Below are 17433 nucleotides of genomic sequence, written 5' to 3' on the forward strand. Positions count from 1 at the left end.
TTTTCGTGTCTCTATCCCCTTCAGTTCTGCTCTGATCTTAGTTATTTCTTCTCTTCTGCTAGCTTTTGAATTTGTTTGCTCTTGCTTCTCTAGTTCTTTTAATCGTGATGTTAGGGTGTCAATTTCAGATCTTTCCCGCTTTCTCCTGAGGGCATTTAGTTTTATAAATTTCCCTCTAAACACTGCTTTAGCTGTGTCCCAGAGATTCTGGTATGTTGTGTCTTTCTTCTCATTGGTTTCAAAGAACTTATGTATTTCTGCCTTAATTTTGTTATTTACCCAGTAGTCATTAAGGAGCAGGTTGTTTAGTTTCCATGTAGTTGTGCGGTTTTGAATGAGTTTCTTAATCCTGAGTTCTAATTTGATTGCAGCTGCCTATTTTTATATGCACTTTGAACTAAGAATAGTTTTCTTTTGTCCATTTTAATGACTGAAAAGTTGTAAATGGTTTAAAAAAGAATATTTTATAATGCAAAAGTATATGAGATTTACATTTTGTTTATGTATTGGTTATTTACAACAAATAAACATCGTCAGGGACAAATGACCCAAATTTCAAACCAAAAAATCAAACACAGTGTTTTATTTTCAATATATAGAACCCAGATGTCTGGGAAAATCTCAGAGTCTTCATAAGAGATCTGAGTATTCATCCACACATCAAGAACTAATGAATAAATACGTCCTACAATTATAAATCAATCATGTGTAACTGCTATAGTGATTTATAAAAGAAACTCACTTTAGAAGTTTACCTTTTTTTGTCATTGTGCTTCTTTTTTTTCAATCTGCTGTTTCTATCAACCGGATGGCCTCCTGTTGCAATGACTGGGAATCAAGGCTGTGGCATTTAGTCTGACAATGGAGCAAATGTTTGCAGTTAGTACTCGCCAAATAACTCCAGGGCATCTGGGCACTTGATTCAGAGCCCCTCCATTTCTACAGTCATTCCAGTTGAATTACCTAGCTCTATCTGTGTGTAGCTACAAGAAATTAGTATAGTGAGAATTTATTTTGGGTCCCATCCAGAAGTTTATTCTAGAAACAGATTATATTTTGAGTCAACTACGAAGTGGCTACTTGCTAACATAAGCTTTCTATTTGCTCACAATGATGGCTGCCTCAAGCTGCAGCGAGCTCCCAGTCACTGGAAACTTTTTTTTTTCTTTTTAAGGCTGGATATAACCATTTATTGCAGTCCCTGCAGATGGGATTTTTACCCTGGGCAGCAGATTACCTCTAAATTCTGATAACCTTTAAGGTCCCTTCTGATTCAAAATCTATTATTCTTAGATAGGGACCAGGAGCATTTTTCTGAGACTGCCCCAGAAAAAAATTTAATAACTCCAGGCACACAATGACTTTTGTTCATCATTTACCTGTTACCGCTGCCTGCCTCCCTTGCTTTCCATTAAGTTTGCAAAGAGTAGAAGATCTTGCTTCTGGGCTGCAATTTAATATGTGTGCAAAAGGGGTATCAGAATCCTGCCATTAATAGGGCTGTACTCCAAGGAACAAGGCCATGCTTTATTAGTTCCTCATCAATTAAGCAAGGGAAACCTTCAGGCTTCAAAACGAGCTGTGTCTCTGTGGCGACAGAGAGAGATGATTTTGCCTGCAAGAGCAGAAATCCACCAGGGACAATGAATGCCTCTGTTCCACATGGGAAAGGGTGGGGGTCATATCCGCCCTCAGCAGCTATTTTCAGTGACAGAGAAAAATCCCCTCCTGAGGGAGGGCGTGACAAACAAGGTGACTGGGGGCTTTCTCAAACTCCACATTGTTCCTTACCAAGATTCCAGTACATGGTACTCTGTAGGAACACACATGGGGAATCCCAGACAAAGGAAATTTTTTCCTAGGAGAATATTTTTTCTTAAGAAAAAGTCATGGGCTGGGTGTGGTGGTTCACTCCTACAATCCCAGCACTTTAAGAGGCCAAGGCAGTTTGAGGTCAGGAGTTTGAGACCAGCCTAGCCAAGATGGTGAAATCCTCTAACAAAAATACAAAAATTAGCCAGACACGGTGGTGGGCACCTGTAATCCAGCTACTCAGGAGGCTGAGGCAGGAGAATCACTTGAACCCAGGAGGCAGAGGTTGCCATGAGCTAAGATTGTGTCACTGCACTCCAGCCTGGGTGACAGAGCAAGACTCCCTCTTAAAAAAAAAAAAAAAAAAAAAAAAAAAAAGTCATGGTTAGTAGTGACATCTATATCTCAACATATCAATGCAGAAAGAGTTGAGAACTTCAAGGTATACCAGGTGTGGCAAACAGGGATGGAAGGGAGTGATGGTTATCAGATGTTATTATGGGACATAGTGAGAGGCAAGGACTGTAAAGTGGTAATGCTAGAAAATTAGGCTGATGCCTGGTCATGGAGGCCCTTGTGTGCCCAGTTACATGCTCCTGCAGGTGTTAAAGAGCCAGTAAAGGATTATGTAAAGGGATGTGACGTAGACGCAACTCTGTCCACCACATACTGAGGGGACAGGCTTGGATGCTCCACAGGCTTCTGAAGCCAAGGAAAGAAGCTTTAATTGGAGATATTAGTTTGGGCATCATTAGGGTATAAGTAGTTGACAAAGTTTGAGTGTTTGTCTCCTCCAAATCTCATACTGAAATGTGATCCCCAGTGTTGGAGGTGGGGCCTAGTGGTGGCTGTTTGGCTCATGGGCACAGATCCCTCATGAATGGCTTGGCGGAGTCCTCAAGATAATGAATGGCTTCTTGCTCTGTGAGTCCCAGTGAGAACTGACTGTTGGGAGAAATCTGGCACCTCCCCCTCCTGCTCCTCTCTCTTGCTCCCTTTCCTACCCTGTGACATGCCTACCACCTCTTCTCCTTCTGCCAAGAATAGAAGCTTTTTGAAGCCTCACAAGAAGCAGATGCTGGTACCATGCTTCATGCACAGCCTGCAGAACTATGATGCAAATCAACCTCTTTTATTATTTTTAAAAATTTATCTATTTTTGAGACACAGTCTTACTCTATTGCCAAGGCTGGGGTATTGGAGTGTAGTAGCAGGATCACAGCTTACTGCAACCTTTGCCTCCCAGCCTCAAGTGATCCTCCTGCCTCAGCCTCCTGAGTAGCTGGGATTACAGGTATGCATCATCATGCCTGGCTATTTTTAAGTTTATTTTTGTAGAGACAAGGTTTCATTATATTATCCGGGCTGCCTCTTTTCTTTGTAAATCACCCAGCCTCGGTATTTCTTTACAGCCATGCAAAATGAACTAAGGCAGTAGATGACGAGGTCATAGAAAGTACGAAACCACCCAAAGGAACAGAAAATATGACAAGTGTGAAGAAAATCAGGAACCTGTGGGGTCAGATCAGAAAGCAACACATGAATCCATACAAAAGCAACCAGGAGAATCAGGAGAGCAAGGGGGCCCAGAGAGAGACACCACCAAAGCACCACAGAGTGCCACCTTCTTCCATCCAAGCACCGCTTCCCCACTGGGGGATGAAGAAGGAGGTACTTACATGCAGGCAAATCTGAATCAAGGGTGAACTCTCCTTGAATATCAATTTTATTCTTGGAACTAAAGAACACGCATATGGAGATATGGGATAGTGAAGTGGACACGGTCCTAGTCTTGGTGCCAAAAGGTTGAGTTCTGATCTGTGTCCATTCTGTGTGACCTTGGGAAGGGCACTTTACTCCTCGCAGACGTTATTGTCTCATCTGGCAATTAAGGGTGTTGTTTGGTATGTTCTCTGCTCTCAACTCAAAAGCCATTTCTATTAGGAGATGAAGTTGACCATTGTCTTCCCAGTCAAGTTGAACCAACAATCACCATCCTTCCCAATATCAGAAATATATCTGGCAATATATATTTTGAAATAGGAAGTAGCAAGCTATTTCAAAAAATATCACGTTTCCTTTTCTACCTTAAACCTGCCATAATGTACAGGTCCCAGGTCACATCTGGCTCTAATATGAAAATTATAAGCTCTGTTCCTTCTGATCATCAGGAGGAACATTCCTCTTGTACTACTCTAAAAGTCATCACAGAACATTCTTAAAAGTCTTGAATGAATCATTACATTCAAGCTTCTACAAACTCATTTTGGGAAATGCAGTATTTCAGGGCACAGAAGGAGCATTTTACATGCACCTTAAGTGGGGACTTGTTGACATTCACCCATCCTCTGCCAGGAGCATTGTTCTGCTGTGCGGCAAGGTACCTCATCCAAAGCCCCAACCCACATCATGAGATATTCTTGTCCAAAACCCCAGACACACACATCTCAAGTTCCTGTAGCCCAAATCTTCTCTATGTTCCAAGATACTCCTGGCCAGAGAAAAGGTAAAACAATAGTTCTTGGGGGAGAATAAAAGGCCTCTTATTACAGATAAAGACAATCCTCATAAAGAAATCTTGGCTGGGCATGGTGGCTCACGCCTGTAATTCTAGCACTATGGGAGGCAGAGGCGGGCAGATTACCTTAGGTCAGGAGTTCAAGACCAGCGTGGCCAACATGGTGAAACCCAATCTCTGCTTAAAAAAAAAAAAAAAAAAAAGGCCAGGCATGGTGACATGCACCTGTGGTCCCAGCTACTCAAGAGGCTGAGGCAGGAGGATCACTTGAGCCTGGGAGGTTGAGGCTGCCGTGAGCTGTGATTGCATCATTCTATCCCAGTGTGGGTGACAGAGTAAGATCTTGTCTCAAAAAAAAAAAAAAAAAAAGAGGCAAGAAAGCAAATTAGGAAGGAAGGGGGGAAGGAAGGAAGGAGGGAGGAAGGGAGGGAAGGAAGAAAGAAAGAGAGAGAGAAAGAGAAAGAAAGAGAGAAAGGGAGGAAGAGAGAAAGGAAAGAAAGAAAGAGAGAAAGAAAGAAGGAAGGAAGGAAGGAAGGAAGGAAGGAAGGAAGGAAGGAAGGAAGGAAGGAAGGAAGGGAGGAGAAGAAGGAAGGAAGGAGGAGGAGGAAGAGGAAGAAATCCCTGCCCCTTTGCTTAAGTGACTAAGCTATCTCTGCATAAAGGTGTATAAAGGACCAAATGTTGGCCTGACAGTCACAGAGTTGGGGCTTGAATGCTTGCCATCACTCTCCATGCATTCTGACCACCAGTGAAGGCAGAATCTGTTTTAAAGTATTCAGACATGGTCCCTAGTAACTACAATAGTACCAGCCACATGAAACTGAGGTGGTGTCAGTGATTCCTTCTATGTGCGTAGCGGAAATACACAGACCTAGCCAGCTGAAGAACTGTGTCTCTAAGGAGTTCAACAGCAGGCATCACCAGCCAGCCACCATTAGTCCTGATACCAGTGCTACTGCCACCTCCCATTTCCTGGAACGTTTGAAAAGTCGGACCTCCTTCCTCTCTTTCCCTCTGGAAGCGATGTCACTGATCTAGTGTGAGGAGAAGTTGTAGTAATTACAGCAGAGGAGAGACCAAGAAGACGACAACATCTGTGAATTGGGATGAGCCAAACCCCAGTGCCACTGTGTCCCCACGTACAACTGAAGCAGCCAGATTCCCTCTGCCCCCACTGTCCCACGCTGTCACCCCCATTTCCAGGGCTCGCCTAGTCACTCGCACCCCTCATCCACTACAAACCCCATACCTGATTGCCTCTGCCTGCCAACCACTGCTACAACCTCAGGGTGAAGCCCCTCCTCACCTCACAGCCCCTTCCGAGGAACCGCTGAATTCTGAGAGCCTGGTGTCTTGACTCCCTCAGGGAGTACCAGGCTCCAACCCCCAACTGGCGGACCCACGTCTCTGCTTTCATCCAAGTCCACACATAGAAGTCCATTCAGTCTTGTTATTCTCTATGCTCATCAGGGCTGTGCTGCCTTTCCCAAACCTAACCACACCCCTAGTCTGCCATGGTCCAGTCTGTAATTACCAGTCGTTCATTACTCCATTGTCTCCATAGCTCTGGGCCCACAGCTCTGCCGGCTTTTCCCCCAGACTGTTCTCCTGAGCTCTAGACTGGCAGGTGCGGTGCTCACGGACTTGTCATCTAAGCAGCCTGCAAACACGACCCAACCAGCACGCCCCAAGCCAGCTCGATGTCCTGTGTCCTGATGCCCTGCTCTTCTAGGGGGTCACGGTCACGAACCAGCCTGTTCGTCACTAGGATAACATTGAGAGTCATCCCTGATGCCCTTGCTTCCTTCCTGCTCTCAGCCCACTGGCATCTGCTCCATCTGGAATCTTCTCTCTTCTGCTCCCTGCACCTCTCAAACCCATTCACCTTCCTCCACTGCCCACAGATCGAGTCAGACCACCCTCCCTCACCAGGACGAACTGCCTGTTCATTAACCTTCCCGGGTTCATGTTGTCTTTGTATTTATCCTTCATCTGAAAGCAATTTTTTTTTTTTTTTTTTAGAAATGGAGTCTTCTCTTGTCCCCCAGGCTGGAGTTTTCAATGGTGCGGTCTTGGCTCCTGAACCTCTGCCTCCCAGGTTCAAGTGATTCTTCTGGCCTCAACCTCCCAAGTAGCTGGGATTACAGGTACCCACCACATGGCCAGCTAATTTTTGTATTTTTAGTAGAGACGGGGTTTCATCAGTTAGCCGGGTGGTCTCAAACTCCTGACCTCAGGTGATCTGCTTGCCTCCCAAAGTGCTGGGATTAACAGGTGTGAGCTACCATGCTTGGCCTGCAATCTTCTTTTAAAAAATCAAGTTATTTTCTGTTAAACCCAATATATTCCCACATCCTTTAGGCTGAATCCAGATCCTTCCCTGTGGCCGTGTATCTCAGCCTTCTCTCGCGGTCCCTACCCTCACCTTCCCACCACTCTCTCATCTGTGCTCCAGCAGTGCCTGCTTCTGGCATGCTCTTGAATTTTCAACTGAACATCAATCCATAAGGAGGCTGGTCCTGTAACTTCATTTTATGATGCAAGCCGACATCACCTCTGTCTCTAGCACCTAGAACCATTGAAGGAAAGTGGTAAGTGTGTCCTGAATGAATGCTTGTGGGAACAATGAAGGATCACCATTTCCCTAGCCTTTTCTCTTCCAGAAAAGTTTGCTTTCTAATGAGAATTGCCATTTGCCAAAGTCAGTTTTCCCTGAAGGTCTGTCTATGAAGACTTTATAGTTAGGGTGGCTACTTGTTATCCAAGTCAAACACCTGGGAGTAAAAGTGACTGTTAAAAATAGTTAAAATGATGTGGAAGTTCTTTTTTGTTGTTGTTGTTTGTTTTTTTGTTTGGGATTACAGGTGTGAGCTACTTCCCGTCTAAAATGATGTATTTTTGAATATATGTTTATCGACTGACCATTGATTGTGGTAATATTGGTAGACAAATAAGTAGTTCTTTTGGCAGATAAAATAATTTATAAAAGTAATTTCCAAAGGAAAAGCTCCATTGCAAAAATTAAACATTTTTTAACTTTGCAAATCAAAAATATTTCTTTAAAAGTTTGAATAATAAAATTTAATAACTAAAGGCAAAACAATTATTGATATTGATTATCCAAATATTGGAGAATTAAAGGGATAGCCAGAATTACCGTCTTGTATTATAATATGTATATTATATGTAAATATTATAATAACATATAATATATATTATAAACTATACAGCAATGTATTATATTATATATCCTAATAATATAACCTAATACATTATTATAATATATTACACATCCCATATAGTTATGTAAGTATTCATATATTTAGATCAGTTTGTAAGATGCATTTGTCTCAAACACCACAACATTGATTTTTCAAATCATTTTTTTCCAAATGAACTTATTTTTAATTCTTTCACAAAATATAAATATTTTAGCCCAAATCTTTTCACGGACAGCATTTTTTGTTGCCTCCACTCATAATAGCTCTCTTTGACAAATACTTTAATAAGACAAGGCATCAGAAAAATTGCCAGATCCTTTTGAACATTCAGCTATACTTAGATTGATGCAATGTTGTAGGTCTTCTTCATTTCATTTCATTTTAGTACTAAATATGTATTATTTTTCAGTTGAACCAAAGTGAAATCATAGAATATCAAAATTAAGTCCTGTTCATCATTTGCATTTGCATTGTTTAATTTATTCAATTCTCCCCTACTTTTATGGAGATAAACTTCAATGGTTTCCTGCTAGCAAACTTTGTTTTCGTTAATGACAACACTACAATTGGCTTAAAGTTTCGAAATCTAAAGGTTGTTGGTGTTCTGTTTATTGAATACTTTTATAAAGATTTTCAACACATTTTGAATAAAATGTAAATAAAAACTAAAGGACTCATTTCCAAAAAATGTCAAAATCAACACAGAGCTTGGTTCACAAGGCCCAGACATTTCTAAAATCCAACCAGTGATAAGTAGCAAGAAAGAGCCCCAAACACCGTGCCAAACTTGCTATTTAATTCAACAACAACTTCATTAAGATAATTTCATGGCTTATTCTGTGTATGTCTGAAAACCTTCATAGAGTGTGGCAATGGTATCGCTTCTCGGCCTTTTGGCTAAGATCAAGTGGAGTGTGGCAACGGTGGCTTCTGTTTTGATTGCTAGAGTATCAGAGCTTGTTTGGACACAAGTATGAATTTTCAGTGTACCAATTCCAAATATATTTCTGCTCCACATCATTTTTTTGAGTAAGAACATTAGTTTTACCAAAATATGGTGTTCTGCCAGATTTTGTTTGTATTATCACTGTAAAAACTATAATTTTATCTTCAATGTGGAACTTTATAACCACATTTACAATAGCATTCACAACAATGTTCAGATGTTGAATTTGAGGAAACTTCCAGAAGCTTTACTTTGATGAATTGGACAAAAATATATATATATATATTATTGCAATCAACTGATTTTTCTACTTGGAGCATCTGATTACACTTTATAAAGCTGGCATCACCTAACTGCATGATGAGTTTTTCTGCTAATGACACACATCAGCAGCTATGATTTTATTGTTTGTTTGTACCCAGGAAACCTTGGAATTGAAAATGAAATTAATTTAGAAGATATAGATGATATAAATAAATACATAGCTATAAATGAAAACTCATACTTCTCAGAGTAATCCTAAAACATACTTTCTGCCACTGCCTACAATCTTCTTAAAATAACTGTCATAGTAACTTTTGAAATAGATGTGGCTGTTCCTTTATCAGATTTGAGACAGCTGGTACTGATACTTCTGTGGTCCTCATAGTGCACAGCAAATGTTAACAAACATTAACATTTTGTACATATTATATGTCTATTATTAATGTTCTTACAAAACAGAAATTTAGTACTTTATTTTTATTAAATTTAATACTTTATTTTATTAAATATGCGCTTGTCTTAGCTCATTTTTGCAAATGGGTTTAGGGCAAGCTTGTCTAACCCACACCCACAACTTTGAATGCAGCCCAACACAAATTTGTAAACTTTATTAAAACATTATGAGATTTTGAGAGGATTCTTTTCTTTTCTTTTTTTTTTTTTTTCTCATCAGCTATTGTTAGTGTTGATGTATTTTATGTATGGCCTCAGACAATTCTTCTTCTTCCAATGTGACCGAGAAAAGCCAAAAGACTGGACACCTCTGGTTTAGGGCAAGATAAAAATGCACTTCAAAAAATTTAGGTAGCAGGGTACAGTGGCTCATGCCTGTAATCCCAACACTTTGGGAGGCTAAGGCGGGTGGATCGCTTAAGGTCAGGGGTTCAAGACCAGACTGGCCAACATGGCAAAACCCTATCTGTACTAAAAATACAAAAATTAGCCAGTTGTGGTGGTGCATGCCTCTGGTTCCAGTTACTCGGGAGGTTGAGACAGGAGAGTCGCTTGAACCTGGGAGACAGAGGTTTCAGTGAGCCAAGATCATGCCACTACACCCCAGCCTGGGTGACAGAGTGAGACTGTCTCAAAAATAAAATAAAATAAAATAAAATAAAAATAAGTAAATAGCAATATATTACACCATACAATAAATGAAGCCCTCCAGGTACATTTTAGTGGAACTGTTAATAATAACAGCCCAGTATTCACTTCAGCAGCACATATACTAAAATTGGCATGATACAGAGAAGATAAGCATGGGCCCTGCACAAGGATGATGTGCAAATTCGTGAAGCGTTCCATATTTTTACTTTAAATTTCATATGTAACCTAAAACAAGCCTGCGTAGCCAAGACAATCCTAAGCAAAAAGAACAAAGCTGGAGGCATCATGCTACCTGACTTTGAACTATACTGCAAGGCGACAGTAACCAAAACAGCATGGTACTGGTACCAAAACAGATATACAGACCAATGCAACCAAATAGAGGCCTGAGAAATAACACCACACATCTACAACCTTCTGATCTTTGACAAACCTGGCAAAAAGAAGCAATGGGAAAAGGATTCCCTATTTAATAAATGGTGTTAGGAAAACTGGCTAGCCATATGCAGAAATCTGAAACTGGATCCCTTCCTTACACCTTACACAAAAATTAGCTCAAGATGGATTAAAGACTTAAACATAAGACCTAAAACTATAAAAACCCTAGAAGAAAACCTAGGTAATACCATTCAGGACATAGGCATGGGCAAAGCCTTCATGACTAAAACACCAAAAGCAATGGTAACAAAAGCCAAAATCGACAAATGGAATCTGATTAAACTAAAGAGCTTCTGCACAGCGCACAGCAAAAAGAAAAATCGATTCAGAAGTGAACAGGCAACCTACAAGGAATGGAGAAAAATTTTGCAACCTACTCATCTGACAAAGGGCCTAATATCCAGAATCTATGAAAGAGACTTAAACAAATTTGACAAGAAAAAACAACCCCATCAAAAAATGCGATGAAGGTGAACAGACACTTCTCAAAAGAAGACATTTATGTGAGCAACAAACATATGAAAAAAACTCATCATCACAGGTCATTAGAGAATGCAAATCGAAACCACAATGAGATACCATCTCAGGCCAGTTAGAATGGCGATGATTAAAAAGTCAGGAAACGGCCAGGCACAGCAGCTCCTGCCTGTAATCCCAGCACTTTGGGAGGCCAAAGCGTGCAGATCACAAGGTCAGGATATCGAGACCATCCTGGCTAACAAGGTGAAACCCCTTCTCTACTAAAAATACAAAAAATTAGCAGGGCGTGGTGGCAGGCGCCTGCAGTCCCAGCTACTCGGGAGGCTGAGGCAGGAGAATGGTGTGAACCCGGGAGGTGGAGCTTGCAGTGAGCCGAGATTACTCCACTGCACTCCAGCCTGGGTGACAGAGTGAGACTCTGTCTCAAAAAATAAAATAAAATAAAATAAAATGAAAAGTCAGGAAACAACAAATGCTGAAAAGAATGTAGAGAAATAAAAACACTTTTACACAGTTGGTGGCAGTGTAAATTAGTTCAACCATTGTGGAAGACAGTGTGGTGATTCCTCAGGGATCTAGAACCAGAAATACCATTTGACCCAACAATCCCATTACTGGGTATATATCCAAAGGACTATAAATCATTCTACTATAAAGACACATGCACATGCATGTTTATTGTGGCACTATTCACAATAGCAAAGACTTGGAACCAACCCAAATGTCCATCAATGATAGACTGGATAAAGAAAATGTGCCACATATACACCATGGAACACCACACAGCCATAAAAAAGATGAGTTCATGTCCTTTGCAGGAACATGGATGATGCTGGAAACCATCATTCTCAGCAAAATAACGCAGGAACAGAAAACCAAACATCGCATGTTCTCACTCATAAGTGGGAGTTGAACAATGAGAACACATGGACACAGGGAGGGGAACATCACACACCGGGGCCTGTCGGGATGTGGGGGATAGGGGAGGGAGAGCATTAAGAGAAATACCTAATGTAGATGACAGGTTGATGGGTGCAGCAAACCACCATGGCATGTGTATACCTATGTAACAAACCTGCACGTTCTGCACATGTACCCCAGAATTTAAAGTATAATTTAAAAAGAAAGAAAGAAAAAGAAAACCCTCCAAATGCCTTTGTCAGAGGTTCTGTGCTCCTCATACCGCAGGAGCCTGCAGAACAGCAAAGGGCAGTCTCTTCCAAAATGTTCCAATCAACCCCTAAATAGACACTCCAGGATTTTATAACATTTTAAACAAGGCTACTCACTTATCTTTTGCCTGACTTAAGATTTCTCTTAGTTATTACATTGACCAAACTGTTAATACACATGCATACATATTAAAAAATAATAATAATGACACCTCATATTATTAGTATTTTGTTTGTTTTGAGACAGAATCTCACTCTGTTACCCAAGCTCAAGTGCAGTGGCACAATCATGGCTCACGCAGCCTCAACTTCCCAGACTCAAGCGATCCTCCTCCCTCAGCCTACAGAGTAGCTAGGATTACAGGCATGTGCCACCACACCTGGCTAACAGGATTTTGTATTTTTAATAGAGATGGGGTCTTGCTATCTTGCTTAGGCTAGTCTCAAACTCTTGGGCTCAGGTGATCCACTCACCTCAGCCTCCCAAAGTGCTGAGATTACAGGTGTCAGTCACCATGCCTGGCCAATATCTCATTTTAAAATGAAGAATCTAAGACACGTTACATCAAACAGGCTGCTAAGGCAATGGGCACAAACTAACTCAGTCCCAGGCAAACCAATATATGTGTCTCCTATATTCTTCCCTGGCACGAGATTTTCATCGTTTCCCATTCTTGTATAGGGATGAAATGTGGTAAAAATTTGGCAAATTGGCTGGGTACAGTGTCTCACTCCTGTAATCCCAGCGCTTTGGGAAGCCGAGGTAGGCGAATCATTTGAGGCCAGGAGTTCAAGATCAGCCTGGCCAACAAGGTGAAACCCTGTTTCTACTAAAAATACAAAAATTAGCCAGGCATGATGGCAGATGCCTGTAATCCCAGCTACTCGGGAGGCTGAGGCAGGAGAATTGCTTGAACCCAGGAGGCAGAGATTGCAGTGAGCCAAGAAGGTGCCACTGCACTCCAGCCTGGGTGATAGAGTGAGACTTCATCTTAAAAAAAAAAAAATATATCTTCTTCCTCTAAGCATTTCTCCTGAAGAAATGTTTTAGTAGTGTTTTACTAACAAAAGTAACATGTGTCTTGAAATCCACTACAGCCCCTCGGGCATCAGCAAAGTCAGATGCCACCTCTGCAGAAGCTGCCAACCTCCCTTGCTTTTCCCTCAAAGGGGAAGTCAAGATATTCAGTTGTTGCCAGCAGGATAAACCCAGGTTTCAAACTACATTTAGTCAAAACTCATTAGTGCAAACCTGACTGACCCAAAACTCACAATAATCTCTTTATGCTGGACTGAAATTAAGGTTTGCTATTGTTATCAAACATGGAACAAAGGGGAAATTGGATGCTGAACAATGGATAAGGATACTTTCTATTCAGGAAAGCATTTCCTGATAGGTTCTCTAAGACAAGGGCAGCCTCCTCATTTCCACTGTTTCCTCTGACAATAGTGTTTACCTCATGGGTGTCTAAAAAACAAAAAGCAGAATTTGATTGTGAATTTTTTTACTACAGATATGCAATCAGTAGAAACCAAACCACCTTTCTACTTCTCAAATAAGGATGGTTTGTACAGTTTGTAGACTTTCTCAACTGTTCTTTCTTTAGCCAAGAGGTCTCAGTACTGTAAAAACACTATCTGCAGCAGCTGGGCCCTGCCCACAGGGCTATCTGCTATTAGCAGAACCACTAACGTGCTTTGTGGCCTTCAATGACAGCAGGTACCTCTCTGCACCATTGTGCCAGCATCCCAGGCACTGAGAGGATGCAATTTCACATCCGTAGAGGCAAGGGGGCCAAGTGAAAATATGCAGTTATTTGCTGCCAGCATCCTCTGCCCAACCATCAGTTCCTTGAAGGCAGAGCCCAGTTGCCTCCTTCTTGTCTTTATTGAGTTATCAAGCATGGTTAGTGCCTGGTGCCCAGTAGAGACTCAGCAAGCAATTCTTCAATTGAGTTCATCACTGCATTCCAAAGGGTCAGGGTGCCACAGCAACGACTGTGTGCTATTTGAATAGATTTGGACCTTATTTTGCCCCTTAAATTGAATAAACCCTTTTCCCCAACAATGACAAATTAAACTAAGTTAAATAGCACAAGCATTTTCAGACACAATAATCTGGACAAGATGTACACAGCATGCACAACATGTCTTCCTTTTTTTTTTTTTTAAATGAAGATGGGGGTCTTGTTTTGTTTTGTTTTGTTTGAGACAGAGTCTTGCTCTGTCGTCCGGGCTGGAGTGCAGTAGCCTGATCTTGGCTCACTGCAACCTCTACCTCCTGGGTTCAAGTGATTCTCCTGCCTCAGCCTCCTGAGTAACTGAGGTTACAGGTGTGTGCCACCATACCCGGCTAATTTTTGTATTTTTTTGTAGAGATGGGGTTTCACCATATTGCTCAGGCTGGTCTCAAACTCCTGACCTCAAGTGATTCACCCGCCTCAACCTCGCAGAGTGCTGGGATTACAGATGTGAGCCACTGCACCAGGCCAGAGTCTTGTTTTATTGCCCAGGCTGGTCTCAAACTCCACAGTTCAAATGATCCTCCTGCCTCTGCCTCTCAAAGTGCTGGGATTACAGGTGTGAGCCATCGTGCCCAGCCTTGGGATAGAGTTTTCTTTTCTTTTTACCTGCAGCAGCTGGGCCCTGCCCACAAGGCTATGGCTTAAATTATTCTTATTTTAAAAAAAAAAACAGTTTTTGAGGAGCTCCCACATATGTTATCTAAGGTTATGATAAATGCTATTGTTGCCCTTACCGTCCTCAAACTCGCTAAATTTAACAGACCTACCCAGAAAGTGTTCTGGTGCTGACAGCATAGTCACAGTAAGACAACACAGCTTCTCAAAGGCGAGCTGGTAAACAGCAGCCAGAATGCAAACCCAAGGCCATCTGGGGGATGCTCTTCACGACCAGGCTGACCTGCTCCCACATCAATACTTCAAGGTTGGACTTGTGGTCCTAGCCGTGCGGGGGGTGAAAAAAACTGAAATTAAAGATAGAGTGGAGAAAAACCCAAGTGCTGAACTTTGAGCAATTGCAGCCAGAAGGATTCGAAATTCTCTATAATTAGTATTGCTAGCTGCAAGGAAATGGATTTGTGATTGCTTTTTGGAACTAATCTGGTAAATGTGTATTAAATTGGCAGAGGGTAATGGTTGGTATCCCTGGGGAAATGGGAGTCCAGTCAACTGGAAGCAAGAGGGTGAGCTGAGATGCAGAGGCACCCGAGCACGTATCCTGCTTTCTCAGTTGGGTGAAAGAACCAAGGGAGCTCAGTGTTTGCAAACATGTCTCTAAAACAGTGGTTCCCACTGGAATAGCTGGAGAAGCTTAGAAACTATTGATACCTGGACCCCACCCCCAAAATTATTAATTTCACTGATCTGGAGTACAGCTTGGGTATCCAGGTTGTCTTATTTTTCTTTTGTTTTTTAAGTCTTATTTATTTTTGAATAGGGAATATATGCATATAGCATACAATTAGAAATGTACACAAGGACAGTACAATAAATGATATATGATGTTGAGCATTTTTCATGTGCATAATTGCCAAATGTATATCTTCTTTCATGAAATATCTGTTCAGATAGTTTGCCCTTTTTTTTTTTCTAATAGAGACAAGGTCTCCCTATGTTGCCCAGGCTGGTCTTATACTCCTGAGATAAAGTGATCCTCCTACTTCTGCCTTCCAAAGTGCGGGATTAAGACATGAGCCACCATGTCCTTCCTCTTTTCCTCATTTTTTTAGTTGGGTTGCTTGTTTTCCTTTTTTACAACTTTTTTTATTTCCATAGGTTATTGGGAAACAGGTGGTGTTTGGTTACATAAGTAAGTTATTTAGTGGTGATTTGTGAGATTTTGGTGCACCCATCACCCAATTCGTAGTCTTTATTCCCTATCCCTTCCCACCCTTTTCCTCTGAGTCCCCAAAGTCCATTGTGTCATTCTTATGCCTTTGCATCCTCCTAGCTTAGCTCCCACTTATGAGTTAGAACATTCGATGTTCAGTTTTCCGTTCCTGAGTTACTTCACTTAGAATAATAGGCTCCAATCTCATCCGGGTTGCTATGAATGCCATTAATTCATTCTGTTTTATGGCCGAGTAGTATTCCATAGTGTATATATACCACAGCTTCTTTATTCTCTCATTGATTGATGGGCATTTGGGTTGGTTCCACATTTTTGCAATTGCGAATTGTGCTGCTATAAACATGCGTGTGCAAGTGTCTTTTTCGTATAATGATGTCTTTTCCTCTGGGTAGGTACCCAATAGTGGGATTGCTGGATCAAACAGTAGTTCTACTTTTAGGTTTTTAAGAAATCTCCATACTGTTTTCCATAGTGGTTGTACTAGTTTACATTCCCACCAGCACTGTAGAAGTGTTCCCAGTTCACCACATCCACGCCAACATCTATTACTATTTTATTTTTTATTTTTTGATTATGGCCAGTCTTGCAGGAGTAAGGTGGTAATCACTGTGGTTTTGATTTGCATTTCCCTGATAGTTAGTGATGTTGAGCATCTTTTCATATGTTTGTCAGTCACTTGTATATCTTCTTTTGAGAATTGTCCATTCATGTCCTTAGCCCACTTTTTGATGGATTGTTTGTTTTCTTCTTGCTAATTTGAGTTTATTGTAGATTCTGAATATTCGTCCTTTGTCACATGTATAGATTGTGAAGACTTTCTCCCACTCTGTAGGTTGTCTCTTTATTCTGCTGTTTATTTTGCTGTGCAAACGCTCTTCAGTTTAATTAAGTCCCAGGTATTTATCTTTGTTTTTATTGCATTTGCTTTTTGGGTTCTTGGCCATGAAATCTTTGCCTAAGCCAATGTCCAGAAGGGTTTTCTGATGTTATCTTCCAGAGTTTTTAGAGTTTCAGGTCTTAGATTTAAGTCTTTGATCCATCTTGAGTTAATTTTTGTATAAGGTGAGTGATGAGGATCCAGTTTCATTCTTCTACGTGTGACTTGCCAATTATCCTGCCACCATTTGTTGAATAGGATGTCTTTCCCCACTTCATGTTTTGTTTGCTTTGGCAAAGATTGGTTGACTGTAAGTATTTGGGTTTATTTCGGGTTCTCTACTCTGTTCCATTGGTCTATGTGCCTATTTTATTTTTTTATGAATAAAATATGTGGTCTTATGTAGTGACTATGGCCTTATAGTATAGTTTGAAATTAGGTAATGTGATGCCTCCAGATTTGTCCTTTTTGCTTAGTCTTGCTTTGGCTATGCGAGCTCTTTTTTGGTTCCATATGAATTTTAAGATTGCTTTTTCTAGTTCTGTGAAGAATGATAGTAGTATTGTGATAGGAATTGCAGTGACTTTGTTGGCAGTATGGTCATTTTCACAATATTGATTCTACCCATCCATGAGCATGGGATATGCTTCCATTTGTTTGTGTCATCTATGATTTCTTTCAGCAGTGTTTTTTTTTTTGGTTTTTTTTTTTTTTTTTTTTTTTTTTTT

This window comes from Rhinopithecus bieti, unplaced genomic scaffold, assembly GCF_001698545.2.
Source record: "Rhinopithecus bieti isolate Rb0 unplaced genomic scaffold, ASM169854v2 scaffold_13689, whole genome shotgun sequence".
Classification (NCBI taxonomy): domain Eukaryota; kingdom Metazoa; phylum Chordata; class Mammalia; order Primates; family Cercopithecidae; genus Rhinopithecus; species Rhinopithecus bieti.